Genomic DNA, 11,107 nt, shown 5'->3' with positions numbered 1-11,107 from the left:
TCCTTTCGCGCCAAACCTTTTCGCGCCATATACAGCCCGGCTTACCTTTGGGATCCTCCTCTCCACACGCACCTGCAAATCTTTATTTGGGTTAACAAGTATGGCATCATGATGCGAACACCGACTTTGTACAATTTCCATCTCTTCCTTCAATTCCTGTACTACCTCTGTCGTCTTTTCCACCCCAATTTCCACTATTTCTTTGATTTCAATTTCTTTTTCCTTGTTAAGCTCGACGACCGCTGGTGCTAATAAAATAAAATTTTCTAATTTTGCGGTCGTCGGCTTTTCCAGCCCCCGTGTCGCGATTTCTATCCCGGTCCACCCGGCTGTGCTCTGCTCAACTTCGCTCAACCCACGCTCCTCAAGCCGCGTTACCCCGTCGCATACCCGTGTACCCTTCCTGCTTGACCTGCGGTCTCTGTCTCTCCCCATCTGTTTTATCGCATACCTGGCTTTCTCCCTCGCCAACCCCTCATTTATTTCCCGGGCTTGGCCACCCACGCCCTTCAATTTGCCCCCTAATTTGTTTTCTAATCCTCCCAATTTGCTTTCTAATCCCCCCAATTTGCTGTCTAATTCCCCAAATTTGCTGTCTAATCCCCCAAATTTGCTGTCTAATCCCCCAAATTTGCTGTCTAATCCCCCAATTTGATTTCCCAATTCATTTCTCAATCCCCCAATTTGCTCCTGCGTTTTGTCCACCCCCAATTGTATGGCTGCCTGCAGCTGCGCAATGAGGTCCTGCAGATCCATCCCCCCCAGTTGCTCAGCGGGCGCGGCCCTCGTCACCATGTGCGAGGTGCCGCCATTTTGTGCGCCTGCAACCCCCACTGCCGCACCCTCATTCCTTTCCTCCTCCATCTCTCCCAAACGTTCCACTTCTTCCCGGGGGTCCTGGGTTGCCTCCAACTCCTCTTAATCTACCCCCACCGGCATCCGATTGCCTTGGCTATCCATGGCACGATTCAAAATGAAGGTGTTAAATAAAATTTGGGCCACTCGTAATTTTGACCAAATTTTTCCACAGATAAGAAAATTTGGTTCGGGTCCCAAATCCTACTCCCCGGCACAAATTGTTGCGGCCAATAGCACAATTGGTGTCCAAAATTTTGTCTAACAAAATTTAGTCCCAGGTTCCAAATCCCCACTCCTGACTACCAATTGTTGCGGATCTCGGACGTCGGCTCTTCCCTTATCAAGGGGGGTTGAATCCCCTTGTCCTTTTATCTGGCCGACCCGAGTCCTGGAAGTTATAACGTTCCTTCAGGTCGGTGGTAAATAGGGTTGTTGGTCCAGTCTTAGTCCAATTACCTAAGTACTACCACCGGCCGTAAAGCAAGGAGATAACTCCCGCCCGAACCACGGCGTTAGTGGACACGCCGAGCGAAGCGAGCCGGGATTCGGGCCGTTAGCAAGGACTAAACCCGATTCTGAGCGGTTTCTAATTGTGCCACGTTTACCCAATTAGAGAAAAGATGGATGCGATCAAATGGAGAGGAAACCCAGAAAATAGGAAGAACAAAAATTGGTTTATTAACAATTTACAAGCAGGAGAAGAGGAAACGAAAGAATGTACAGGATAGGAAGAGGAAGAAGCAGTTACACGGGGCAGCCTTAACCAGTCTTATTCTTAGTACCCAGGACAAACGTACACACTCACACGGGGATGGTAGATGGCCATCAGCGAGTCCAGGCTCCAGCCAGGCTCCAGTCCAGGCTCCGGTCCAAGCTCCGATCCAGCGGACGAAACCCGGCAGGCAACTCCGCGTGTAGTTGGAACGCGACCAGACAATTATATAGTGGGGGGGGGGGGGGGGGGCGGAAGCTGGTGTCCTATGGCGTATGTAATAAATGCACACTCGTGCCAAACGCCCCCTCTCTCCAAGGTCCTTTCGCACAGCGCGTTTCCAACCAGTCCTTTACAACGCCGATTGTACGACACCGTCTTGGACAGTTCTCTCATCAAGCGCGCCGTATATCCCTTCACAAAGGTGCGCTCTCCTGATAAGTCCTCCTTTAATAAGGTCCTCCTTTAATCAGCGCCACTGCATCAGTCCTCCGGTAAGTTCTCTCATCAAGCGCGCCGTATATCTCATAAGTCCTGTGAAAGGGCTTTGCATTCGCTTTTATAACTCAACCAAGCGATCACTCCGCGAGCCCCAAAGCCACGGCTGTCGGCGATGTCACTTCAGCCCTGGTTGGCTGGTTAAGGCTTACCGGCCCCGCCCTTGACGGCTGGGTGACGTAGCCACACCTTCTTCCCTGCGCTCTGCCCCCTTTCTCGGGCCTAACCTCGTGGCTTATGGCGGCGTTTGGGCTGAAGCCCAGCGAGGTTGTGAGCAGCTAAGGCTGCTGCTGGTGGCCGAGGCGCGTAACAGTTTGGGCGGGCCATGGGGCAGACATCACTTGGAGAGGGAGGCTTGCAAAATGGACGAATGGGCCTACTCCTTATTTGATTGACACAACGCAGATTCAACTATTGGAAACACAGCCTTATCTAAACACATACTAATGAAAAAACTGAATAATATAATGTTGTAATATAATTAATAAACATAATAATATAATTATAACCTATGGTGTAATTATAACCTAATAAATAATATAATAATATAATTAATAATATAACTAGTAAAAATAATAACCTATGGTGGCCTACGTGTTGCTAGTGGCCTACCTATGGGGTGCAACCTTTAACCCTTTAATGATGTCATATTTATTTACAAGCGTGTGGGTTCTCAAAACCGCAACAATATATAGTGATTGTACTTTTGATTAATATTGTTACTGTACCGTTATTCTTGTGTGACCTTAATACAATACTTGTTTGTTGGTAACAATTGGTGTGGTTTCACCATTGATCTTTGACATACAGAATAACACATCTTTCTGCCGTGACTCCTCTCGGGGCGCGGAGGTACACCGTGACCGGGGTTTGGGGAGGAGCACGTAACATTATATACTATGATATTGGATGCAGGTTCATTGGCAAATACAGAGTGGTGTGCACCATTCAACTTCCTCTTCAAGTGTGTCAATTATGTGTGTGTTTACAGGATACACATGTGGTAAGAGGGGTCGAGTTAATCTTTTACTCACGCATTAAATGTGTTTTCCCAATGGGCACATCAGAACGTAACGCACGCGTTACGTTATGTTACGTAATCAAGCGTTATGTTACGTAATCAAGTGTTACGTTACGCAAATTACTATAACACCTAATTTATGTTCGTGGGTGTTACGTCCAAATAGATTAATAGATGAACCAAAGGACCAGGAGATGGGTTTGTTCCAAGGGCAGTATATTCAATCCATAACAGTACATTTCCTGGGGGAGTACCCCCCGAGCCCCCCTTATCCCCCCATAACACTTTCCCTCCCCCATAACCCCGTTCTTCCAATTTCCCATAACCCCCCCCCCTCATACCCGTTGGGAATTTTGACTTGGGAACGTTGGGTGCCCCCACCCTCCCCCTCCCCTGTGCCCCCGACAGATGGTTTTGGATATAGCGGTTGAGTGCATGTTCTGGAATGGTCCAGGGGAGAATTCCGGAGGAGATCTAAGTGTTGATTTCGGAGGAAATACAACACGTGTTTGTAAATAAATCTAAGTTTGTAAGTAAATGTAATACAACATGTGTTTGTAAATAAATCTAAGTTTGTAAGTAAATGTAATACAACACGTGTTTGTAAATAAATGTAATACAACACGTGTTTGCAAGTAAATCTAAGTTTGTAAGTAAATGTAATACAACACGTGTTTGTAAGTATATCTAAGTTTGTAAGTAAATGTAATACAACACGTGTTTGTAAGTAAATCTAAGTTTGTAAGTAAATGTAATACAACACGTGTTTGTAAGTAAATGTAATACAACACGTGTTTGTAAATAAATCTAAGTTTGTAAGTAAATGTAATACAACATGTGTTTGTAAATAAATCTAAGTTTGTAAGTAAATGTAATACAACATGTGTTTGTAAATAAATCTAAGTTTGTAAGTAAATGTAATACAACACGTGTTTGTAAGTAAATCTAAGTTTGTAAGTAAATGTAATAGACCACGTGTTTGTAAGTAAATCTAAGTTTGTAAGTAAATGTAATACAACACGTGTTTGTAAGTAAATCTAAGTTTGTAAGTAAATGTAATACAACACTTGTTTGTAAGTAAATGTAATACAACACGTTTTTGTAAGTAAATGTAATACAACACGTGTTTGTAAGTATAATCTAAGTTTGTAAGTAAATGTAATACAACACGTGTTTGTAAGTATAATCTAAGTTTGTAAGTAAATCGAAGTTTCCCCCAATAAAAATTAGTGTTATAAACTCATTGTTGGAAGTTAACAGTGAACAAGATTGTAAAAGGGTTGGGATTCCATTACATGATTGTAGATGCATTGAAACGATGCAAAGGATGTTTCCGTAAATAAATGTTTTATTTCTTTAAACGGTGCCAGCTTTAATGTACCAAAAAGTACCACTTTTACCTTTAATGTACCACTTTTACCTTGCCTTTACCACAGTTTTGTGTTTATTTACTTCATTTTGTGACGTTCTGATGAAAGTTCCAGTTTCCTTTTGCGACTCTACAGCAAAATTATTTCAGATGAAGTAACCCCGAATGAAGTTGTGTGTCCGAGTCTACCGGGCAACATATATATATATATATATATATATATATATATATATATATATATATATATACAGTATATATATATATATATATATATATATATATATATATATATATGTAAAGGAGGAGTGTCTGTGTGTGTGTGTGTGTGTGTGTGTGTGTGTGTGTGTGTGTGTGTGTGTGTGTGTGTGTGTGTCTGTCTGGATGTCCGCTTATAACTCAAGAACTACACATCGCAGAAAAGTTTTAGACACAGATTCGGAATCAGCATAAAATCCTGGTGGTTATAGGCTACGTTTTATTTTAATATCAATGGTTTAAAAAACCGCGCCAGCTGCAATTTCATGGTGTAGTTTGTGGCGGCGCATTGCCCCTTTCCGATCCCGCGGTTGCGCGTACGTACAGTATACTGTACAGAAAGTACAGTATACTGTACGTACATATTTATATATTTTCAATGTGCTTTTTATTGTATTTTAAATTGTTTTTTAGCTTCTTTTATTGTTAATTTATGTACTATTGTATTTATTTTAAATATATTTTTAAGGAAAACAAATGTTTTCACGTCCGTAGGAGTGACGTAAAGTCGCACATAATGACAAAATGCGCGCCATTTTTTCGCGCCAAGAACGAATAAACGGTAGTTGCGATTTTATTCGAATTCCATTAAATTTCAACTGTTGGAAACAATAATTATTTCAACTGTTGGAAATTGAAATAATTATTGTTTCCAACAGTTGAAATTTAATGGAATTCGAATTCGAATAAAATCTCAACTAAAAAAAAAAACGTCGCGTTTTAAAATTATGACGTCATCAGCGTATTTCGGAACGTTAATTTTTCAACTTCATATTAGGAATCAGTACGTCCCAGAGCAACTACAGCACACCTTAAATGTTTTTTAAAACCTTCGGGTTTTAAAATTATGACGTCATCAGCGTATTTCGTAACGTTAATTTTTCAACTTTGCCGACAATGACTTCCGACTTCCGGGTTCGGAATGCGGGACCAATGCCATTTGACAGGGGATAAAAAATAAATGCGACATTCAATTGACGACAATGACTTCCGACTAGACTAACAATCACGCTTATTAACTAACAATCCTACTTTGCCTAGCCATTTCAAATCTTTGACCCACCATTGGGCAATTCTTCCTTGTGCCTGTTCTACAACTACCACAGCTAGTGCTTTGTCGAGCCCTCTGTTTTTCCCCCTCCTCATCTTTACTGTGTTCGTAACACTCGTCTAGCTTATACTCGTCATCCTTGCCACGTTACAATCACTTCCCTCCAAACCAATCGCCATGCTTCCTCCTTTTCTCCCTGCACTGTCTCCCTTTGGACCAGCCTCTCCAGCAGTGTTCCCGACTTCCATCAACTTTCAACAATTCAAGTCACGAACCTCATTCAACCTCTTGGTTTTTGGCCTCACCTTCCTCCGTAATGTTAAGAAAAGAAAAAAAATCTAAACCCTTAGCGGGCGATGCAGAACACCCAGGATCAAATCACATAAATCATATGAATGTGTTTGTCCATCGTCTACTAATGTCCTTAAAATTCATGCAAAAGTACATTTAGATCTGCTGAGGTATTTGTCGTTTTTTTTTGTATGCATAGTCGAGGCTTGTGGAAGAGCTAGTACAGCTTGTGAACGGTTCAGGATGTAACAGACAAAACAGGACACAAAACCCGCATGCATGAGGTGGACAGAATGGATACAGAAGGAAACTTCAAGGAGGGGAAAATGGAAAATTGGAAGGAAGTGGAACTTGGGCGGGGTTAACGAAGATAGAAAAGGTCATGGTTTTGGATTGGAGACGATCTGATATGGTGGTAAACAGCTGTCTTGAAGTCCTGAATGGAAGAATGAGATGGAAGAGGATGTGGAAGTTAATTCCACAGATGGGAAAGAGAGGACCAAAGAAGTGGAAGGTATTTTCACCCGAAGGGGGTTGAAGGTGGACTGTGTGAGCCCTGCAGAAACATTGGGTGGTGTGGAGGGGGGGGGGGGGGGTGGCAGAGCACGGAAGTAGCAGAGGGTGCAAGACCAGAAACGAGGCGGTAGAAGACATACAGTCATGGCCAAAAATATTGGCACCCTTGCACTTTTTTCAAATAACACAATTTTCTCCAAAAATAAGTCGAAATTGACAAAAGTATTTGGACTCCACAATTCTTTATTTCACTATTAATATTACAGAACCTTTATTTTTGATTCAGAACTTAATATATCCTTTTAAATCAGAAAAGAAAAAGAAATGGCATTGACAAAATGATTGACACCCTAGACTTAATATTTGGTAGCACAGACTTTGGACAAAATAACTGCAGTCAAGCGCTTCCTATAGTCATGAATGAGCTTCCTACACCTCTCCACTGGCAGTTCGGCCCACTCTTCTTGTGCAAACTGCTCCAGTTCTCCCAGATTTGAAGGGTGCCTTCAATCAACTGCTGTTTTCAGATCTCCCCACAGGTGTTCAATGGGATTTAGATCTGGACTCATTGCTGGCCACTTCAGAACAGTCCAGCGTTTTGTTTTGAACCATTCCTGGGTGCATTTTGAAATGTGTTTGGGGTCATTGTTCTGCTGCAAGACCCATGACCTTTGATGGAGATCCAGCTTTCTGACACTGGGCTGAACATTGCGCTCCAAAATGCCTTGGTAATCATGATGATGCCATCCTGATTTCATGATGCCATGCACACATTCAAGGCACACAGTGCCAGAGGCAGCACAGCAACCCCAAAACATCACTGAATCTCCTCCATGTTTGACTGTAGGGAAGGTGTTCTTTTCTTTGAATGATTCATTTTGTTTTCTGTAAACATAGAGATGATGTGCTTTACAAAAAAGCTCGAATTTGGTCTCATCTGTCCACAGGACATTCTCCCAGAAGGATTTTGGCTTGTTCAGGTGTGTTTTGGAAAACTCCAGTCAGGCTTTCTCAGCAGTGGGGTCTTCCTGGGTCTCCTACCATAGAATCCCCTTTCATTGAGTTGGCGAAAGATGGTGCGAGTTGAAACCGTCATACCTTGTGTCTAAAGGTCAGCTTAAATCTGTTTGGCAGTTTATTGAGGTGCTTTCCCCACCATTCGAACAATCCTTCGCTGCAATCTTCGATCTAGTTTTCTCTTGCCATCACATCTAGGGAGGTTGGCTACAGTGCCATGGGCCTTAAACTTCCTGATAACATTGCGTATGGTAGACACAGGAACATCAAGGTCTCTGGAGATGGACTTGTAGCCTTGCTTGGCTACAATCCATGCTTGGCTACAATCTTGTGTCTGACCTCCTCAGTCAATCCCCTGGTTTTCTTTCTTTTCTCCATGCTCATTGCGGTACACACAGTGACACAGAGCAGCAGAATAATTCCTTTTCTCCATTCAAACTGGTTGAATCAATGATTTAAAGTGATTTTTCTACAAAAATACATAATGTGGATACCAAAATATTTTTTAATTTCAACAATTTTCTGGAAGAAATGGTGCATTATTTCAAAAAGTGCAAGGTGCCAATATTTTTAGCCACGACTGTAGAGACCACCGACCTGTCTGAGATGGTGAAGTGATAAGCCCATAAACTCAGCTTCATGGTGGGAGATTCTAAGAATCTTAAAGGCCTTGGTTTCTACTGCGTCAAGCTGAGCAATGTGTGAGGCAGGGAAGCCAGCCCAGAGGGGAGAGCAGTACTCCATCAAACTGTGGATGAGGGTCTTGTAGGTGGATAGTTCAGGTGTTCCAAGGAAGGACTTTGTACGAAGTAAGAACTTCAATCGATAAAACACAACACATATTTCAAGTGACAAATGGCACGATGATCAAATAGAACCAGAGAAAGGCAAACGAGCACACCAAAACACACACACTTTTATGATATGGAGAGTCGAGCAGGTTGGAAATGTAAGTTTTCTGAAGTAACGAAGCTGCACAGTACACTGCAGGAAGATCATTAAATAAGGTGCTTTTTGTCAACGCAATCCAACTGGGCCTGGTCAAGGTAATTGATCAAAGGTTGTGTTTGTGCGTGTTCTGGATGTTGTTTTGTTTATTAGGTTTATTGGTCTAATAAAGCTGCAGCGGGGTTGCTGCATCCTCTTCCGCAAATGCTTCTATAATGGATGAAAGAACAAAACAGAAAACAAATTGATGTTTTTTTTCACTTTGCATCCTCTGTATTCTTTATATTTATATTTGAGCAATTGAAGGAGAATAGCTATAACAATGAACTTTGGATAGAAAGCATGTTTATTGAGTATTATGCCTGACTGTATTTAATCCAGTATTTCCAAGTATGGCCCTTATTCCATAGCCTTTCAAAGTCAGGCATTATACTCAAAGTTCTGTATTCTAGGTATGTACTCCATAGTATATGATGAATAAAATACATCTTTTTTATACATGCCTTGATGCTAATGCAGAAGCAAAATACCAGGGGAGCAAAGGGTCAACAGGCAGAAAGTGGTCCAAAGTGGAAACTAGAAAGCATCTGAAAATGCAAAGCCCATCCGCGTCCTTTTGTATTCAGACGTGTTCTTCGGTATGCTCAAATATCAAATGGTTAAAAAAAAATACAACATGAAAATTAATGATTTTATGCAGCCTTGACCTTTAAATATAAAAATAATCAGCTTCTAGCTTTTGATTGGTGAACCAATTATGTGACCTAATATGCAAATTCTTAAAGTTCCACATCAATTGGACGAAAATTGACGATTTTATGCAACCTTGACCTTTTGATCTAAAAAAACCAAAAACAATCGCCATGTAGCTTTTGATTGGTGAACCAATACAGGTGAACCGATTGGTGAACAAATTTACCTTCTCCATATTCCCATTCTAAACCGTTGTTGAAAATTTGATGACAAAACTCAAATGGTAAATTAAAATTCCACTTCAATTGGACGAAATTTGACGATTTTATGCAACCTTGACCTTTGACTTTTTGATCTAAAAAAACAATCGGCATGTAACTTTTGATTGGTAAACCAATTAGTGAACCAATTTACCTTCTCCATATTCTCATAATAAAGCTTTGTTGAAAATTTGATGACAAAACAAATGATAAATTGAAATTTCAGGTCAATTTTACCTTCCCATGTCTTTCCAAACACTGATGATCTTCCCCTTTTCAAAAAGCAGATTTTCTGCTTTCTCAAAAACTGTTAAACTATTCTCTCCTTCTTCACTTTTCTATCAATGCAGCTCTTTTGTTTAGGCCAGGCCTCCACGAGGACTGCATAGTTCGTGCCTGGAGCCTTCAACATAAAAAAAAGGATTTAAATTGATGATTTTTTTTGTGACACTGACCTTTGACCTTTTGACCAAATTATTAATTTTCCTTCCCCGTATTATCAAAATAAAGGTTTGGTGAAAATTTCATGACAATAGCTCAAATGGTAAAAAAAAAGTTACCGCGCGGACAGACACACCCACACAGACAGACAGACACACAGAAGTAATTACAATACCACGTCTTCTGCTGCGCAGGGGACGAGCTAATAAGTTGGAGAGAATACATGGATCCATCGCAGCATGTGAATGAAAGTTGCAGGTGAAATTGGGACATAGTCTCAGCACGTGCTGGAAAGGTGGAAGATATATAATTGGTAGAGACCAAGAGGTGGGCATTAGACTTGAAGTCCTGGAGGAAAAAGCACGAGAGAACAAACACAAAAAGACAGTTCTATGTGCTAGAAAATTGGTTGGGGTAAAGTTGATTCTCATGAATGAAGATCAGTGATCAGCTTGGGTTTTTGAGTGGCGAACAAACCACGGATTTTTTGTGAAACATGTTAAACCTGGAAGGATCGAAGAAGAAGAAGAGCACTCCTTTTGTATCTTCAGATGCATAGGGCTGCCGTAGCTGTTTCCTAGGCAGGGGAGCACAAACCTGGACTGGTAGCCACTCTGCCGCAGGATACTCAAAATGGCTCGTTCTTCCCAGTAAGCTGGTACTCATTTTGCCGACCTCAGAAGGATGACAGGCTGAGTCAACCCACTAGATGTTAATTCAACAGAATGACAGGAGCTTGAGCTCCGGACCCTGGGATCTTAAGCCAGTCACCTTAACCGTTAAACCAACACCAGGCTGGAAGAACAAACAGAGGTTGTGCAGAAAGGAGGGAAGGAGCAAGACTGGAAATGAAGCCAGTCAAAGACTGCAAGGTGACTAACCTGCCTGTTGGGAGCAAGAAGCAGACCCTGAAAACTCATCCTCTTGTCATAACATGTCAATGACTTGGAAAACCTTAGAGTGCACGTCCTCAATGATGGTAATATGGAAAGCAGCAGAAGCAGCCTATAGGTGAGAGCCTTCTTGTCCGAAGCTATATGTCTATCTTCTCAATACTATATGTATCACACAACTCTCAAAAAACGGTCCTTCAGTATGGCCATAACTCCATTGCATGATTCATGGAATGTTTCTGCATGGATGAGTTTTTAATGGAGTATTTTCCTGGAAATGTACG

Source organism: Myxine glutinosa, chromosome 4 (genome assembly GCF_964187855.1).
Source record: "Myxine glutinosa chromosome 4, kmMyxGlut1.1, whole genome shotgun sequence".
Classification (NCBI taxonomy): domain Eukaryota; kingdom Metazoa; phylum Chordata; class Myxini; order Myxiniformes; family Myxinidae; genus Myxine; species Myxine glutinosa.
The sequence above is the reverse complement of the archived record's forward strand: the minus strand, read 5'-3'. Positions refer to the sequence as shown.